Source organism: Eumetopias jubatus, unplaced genomic scaffold, assembly GCF_037043125.1.
Source record: "Eumetopias jubatus isolate StellerSeaLion01/CBP00866 unplaced genomic scaffold, mEumJub1_p1.0 scaffold_4, whole genome shotgun sequence".
Classification (NCBI taxonomy): domain Eukaryota; kingdom Metazoa; phylum Chordata; class Mammalia; order Carnivora; family Otariidae; genus Eumetopias; species Eumetopias jubatus.
The window spans coordinates 165,875,216-165,880,447 of record NW_028274810.1 but is presented as its reverse complement, the minus strand read 5'-3'; positions in this window follow the sequence as shown (position 1 = coordinate 165,880,447).

Sequence of the window (5,232 nt, the reverse complement as noted above, 5' to 3'; positions counted from 1 at the left end):
AACCGAGCCACCCAGGGGCCCCTAATCAGTGACTAAACTTGATATGGGGCTCTTCCTGACGTAGCCCTGGCTCTCCTGTTTCCTAGAGCATTTACTCTAGCAAACTTAAAATTGTAAATTCTTTCTTTACCTCTTTGAGATGTCATTCTCCCCCCCAGTCTATTGAAGCAATCTTTACTTCTATTTAACAGTCTTGAATAAAGTTTTTCTAGTTTGTTTAACTAAATGCAGTGCAATTTTCTTTGATGAGGGACAGACCAGTGACTGGGGATTGGGGAAACTGTGAGACAGAAGGATTATAAAGGTGCACGACAAAACATGGTGGGCATCGTGGACATAGTATTTTGTGTGTGGGGGGATAGTGATGGTTTTATGAGCATATTTGTATCAAATTGTTTAATTATCAACTATATCTCCATAAAGTTGTTAAAAATTACATATATTATCTGACCCAATAATTTGACAATTAGGACTCTATTTAATTGCATATGTATACAGAGACATATGATAAGGATGTGCATGGTAGAGTTAACAAAAAACTGGAAACAACCTCGTTTATAAGAGAATTAATAAATTATGGTACATCCATAGTACTATTCAGCTATTAAAAGAACAAGTGGAAAGGTCAAGAGCAAACTGACGATTAATGTATATGTATATGTATATTATTATGTGTGATTCCATTAACACTAAAACTCTTAATTATGGTTGACTCTGGAGAGGTAATTGGAATTGTGAAGGGATATGTGAGGGAGAAGACTTGAACTTTTTACTGTATCTTTCTTATTTTATATCAATAGTTTATCTTTGAAAGCTTGATTCTCTGCTTTCTCCTTCATGTCCTCTAATATTGACCACTCTTCTGGGATGTACATTAACAACTAAAAGCTTGGTACTTTTCTATTATTTTCCAGTTTTTAAAATAGTGATTGGTTTCCTAGTATCCTCCAAAGATGACCGATGAAGTTTTTTTTTGGGGGGGGGGGATAACACTGAACTCAGGGATTTAAACATATTTCATGTGTTTCAATCCATTGCCTTTATTCTCTTACTGATACACAAATTCTATCTTTGGTCACTATATGCTTATTCAAGTTGGCTCCTGAGTTCTTCTGCTCATGATATAATTTGACAGCTTGATTCTTGGTATGATAAAGTGCTTCAAGTACATGTTTTACATTTCCTGCCCCAAACTTGCAATCAGCTATTTTTCCAAAGATTCCTGATTCCTGTTAATGGGAAATTGATGTGAGAGTTGGTTATTGCTATGGGGTCGATACTTTTTTTCTAGATCTTTTCAGTGGATAGAACTTTATATGTTCTAAAATCATCTTTAAGAGCATGAAGTTGTAATAAGACTTAACCTTCCAGCTAACACACTGTTAGATACTGTTGGGTATTTAGAAAAAGGATAATAGAAAATACTGTCATTGATATTCAGTAAGTTCATACTTCTATTGGAGTTTACTAATTTTGCCTAAGAATAAAAAATATTGAATAGCATGCTTTGAGTGAATCCCTTGAGTCTATCATCCTTTTTTTTTTTTTTTCCATAGGTGAATACTGCTTATGAGTTCTTTTTTCAGTGCTGTGTTCAGATGTTGTTTAGAAAAATTATTAATGAGGAGAAATGGAAGGCTGGAGTTTTTGTATCTTCTATGATCTAGACGAATTTTTTTTTTTAAAGATTTTATTTATTTATTTGACAGAGAGATAGCAAGAGCAGGAACACAAACAGGGGGAGTGGGAGAAGGAGAAGCAGGCTTCCCACAGAGCAGGGAGCCCAATGCGGGGCTCGACCCCTGGACCCTGGGATCATGGCCTGAGCCAAAGGCAGCTGCTTAATGGCTGAGCCACCCAGGCACCCTTATGATCTAGATGAAATTATAACAAATGTCCTCTGCTTAGAATTCTACTTTTATTTTTTTCCTGAGTATATATCTGCTTAGGAGTTTGAATTATTTAAGTGGAGAATTTTTGGATTATTAATTCTGTCTACCTTTTATTTCAGTTGCTCCCTCTTTGGAATCTCTTCTTTCCAGCATTTTTAGCTTTTTCTTCTAGTTGTTGCATTGAAATCTTAGAATTAATGGAATCTGAATTACATTTAAACTAAAAATTCAAAAACAAAAAACAAGAACTTCTTCCTCAATTTGCTTACAAATCAGTCAGCTTATAAAATGTGAAACTTTCCAGTGCTTTTTATAAACCTGGGTTAAGTCTGGGTCTTTTCAGGATTTAGCTTTCAAATTAAGCAAAGTTTCATAAAACATGACATTTTGTTTCCCTTGTTATTGAATATAAACATATTTAAACAAATCCAATTCTGGAAGAGCCATTCAGCACTTTAGTTGGACTCTCCAAAATTAGGTTGAAGGAAATCTTAAAAATCAATTCAAATTAGCTTGCTTTGTTAAATTTCACCTGTTTGCAGGTTTCTGATGGCTTTCATCCCAACTTTTAACCCTGTCCAAGTTTATTTGAAAACCAGTCTGTGTTGCCTTTAGAATTGACCTACATTTGTCCCGAATTCATCCCAAATTGCAGCCCAGGTTTGTCCAAAACTCATCTCTAGAAATCTCATTTTTTCTCTTGGGAGAGAAGAATCTGGCTATATTTTGGGGAGTAGGACTGATTTCAAAAATGTTAGATTTAGGGAGCAAGATGGTGGAGGAGTAGGAGACCTGGATTTCGTCTGGTCTCAGGAATTCAGCTCTGAATAGGGATCAAACCATTCTGAACACCTACGAACTCGACAGGAGATTGAAGAAAAGAATAGCAACAACTCTCTGAATAGAAAAGCGACCACTTTCTGGAAGGTAGGATGTGCGGAGAAGTGAATCCGAGGCGATATTTGGGAGGATAGATGGTGGGGGAGGAGGCTTCTGTCAGCCGCTACCTGCAAGTGATAGAGCCGCGGAGCATAAAATCGGAACTTTTAGAAGTCAGCTCCGCTAAGGGACGTCACTCCAGTGGCTAAGCGGGAGGTGGAACCCTCGTGGGACAGTGTGGTCTCAGGACCCTCGGGGTCACAGAAACACCGGGGGTGCCTGAGTGTGGCAGAGCTCCCAGGTATCGGAGTGGGGAAGACGGCTGCAGAGATGGAGCCGAGGCGCGGGCTCTCAGCTCGGGGTTGCCATAAACTGTGATCCGCGGCCCAGTCGGGCCACTGCTCCTGCAGCAGGGACCCAACAAGCAGCAGAGCCGGGGAGACTCCCCTTCCTCCCCGAGGAGGAGCGGCGTGGGAGCGCACCGCAAGGATCTGCTGGGTTTGGAGACTCCACACGGGGTGTGGAGATAGAAATGCTCGGTCACAGGCCAGGTGAGCACGGAGTGTGGCCGGAGACTGGGGAGACGGGAGTGATTGACTGCTGGAGATTGGGAGGCTGCCATTTTCACTCTCCTCCTCCAATGCTGTACAGAAAGCTTGCAGGGAAAAAAAGCTCCTGAGAGCAAACCCGAGCAGATTATTTAGCCCGGACCCGCAAGGGCGGGGCAATTCCGCCTCTGGCAAAGACATTTGGGAATGATGGCAACAGAACCCTCCCCGAAAAGATCAGCAAGAACAACCAGCCAAGACCAAGTTTACCGATCAATGAAAACGGGAGAACTCCAGCGCTAGGGGAATACTGCACATAGAATTCATGGTTTTTTTTACCATGATTCTTCAGTCTTTCAAAGTTAATTTTTGTTAACTTTTTTTTGGATTTTTCTTTTTCCCTTTTTCAACCAACATCTTATCAATCCCTTTTTCAAAAAACATTTTTATTTTTCATTTTCAGAGTCATATTCTTTCCCTTCATAGTAGTTATCCTTATTTTGGCATATATATATGTTGTTCTCTCTTTAAAATTTGGAGATACAGTTTCTTCTAACAGATCAAAATATACCCTAAATCTCTAGTGTATGGCTTTGTTCTAGTCTCCTGCCTGATCACATTCTCTTCCTTTTTCTTTCTTTCTTTCTTACCTTTTTAAAAATCCTCTTCTCTCTTTTTTCAAACACCTTTTTATCAATTCCTTTTTTAAAAATTTTATAATTTTCATCTTTACAGTCATATTCCATCCCTTCATCGTATCAATCCTTATTTTGTACATATATAAGTCTTTCTTTCTTTAAAATTTTAGGAGGCACTTTCTTCTAACAGACCAAAATACACCCAAATCTAGTGTGTGGCACTGGTCTATGCACCAGCCTGATCATATTTGAACATATTCTGTTTTTTTTTTGTTTTGTTCTCTTCTTGTTTGTTTTTATCTTTTTCTTCTTTTTCTCTTTCTTTTTTCTTTCTTTCCCTTTCTTTTCCCCTGGTTTCAGGTCTTTTCTGATTTGTTTAGAGTATATTTTCTGGAGACGTTGTTAACCTGTTAGCATTTTGTTCTCTCATTCATCTATTCTCCTCTGGACAAAATGACAAGACGAAAAAAAATCACCTCAACAAAAAGAACAAGAGGTAATACCGTCTGCCAGGGACCTACTCGACATGGACATTAGTGTGATGTCAGACCTAGAGTTCAGAATCATGATTTTAAAGATACTAGCTGGGCTTGAAAAAAGCATGGAAGTTATTAGAGAAACCCTTTCTGGAGAAATAAAAGAACTAAAATCTAACAAAATTGAAATCAAAAAGGCTATTAATGAGGTACAATCAAAAATGGGGGCACTAACTGCTAGGATAAATGAGGCAGAAGAGAGAATCAGCGATACAGAAGACCAAATGATGGAAAATAAAGAAGTTGAGAAAAAGAGAGATAAACAACGACTGGATCACGAGGGCAGAATTCGAGAGATAAGCAATATGATAAGACGAAACAATATTAGAATAATTGGGATCCCAGAAGAAGAAGAAAGAGAGAGAGGGGCAGAAGGTATATTGGAGCAAATTATAGCAGAGAACTTCCCTAATGTGGGGAATGAAACAGGCATCAAAGTCCAGAGGCACAGAGAACCCCTCTCAAAATCAATAAAAATAGGTCAACACTCCGACATCTAATAGTAAAACTTACGAGTCTCAGAGACAAAGAAAATCTTGAAAGCAGCTAGGGAGAAGAGATATTTAACCTATAATGGTAGAAACATTAGACTGACAACAGACCTATCCACAGAGACCTGGCAGGCCAGAAAGGACTGGCATGATATCTTCAGAGCTCTAAACGAGAAAAATATGCAGCCAAGAATACTATATCCAGCTAGGCTGTCACTGAAAATAGAAGGAGAGATAAAAATCTTCCA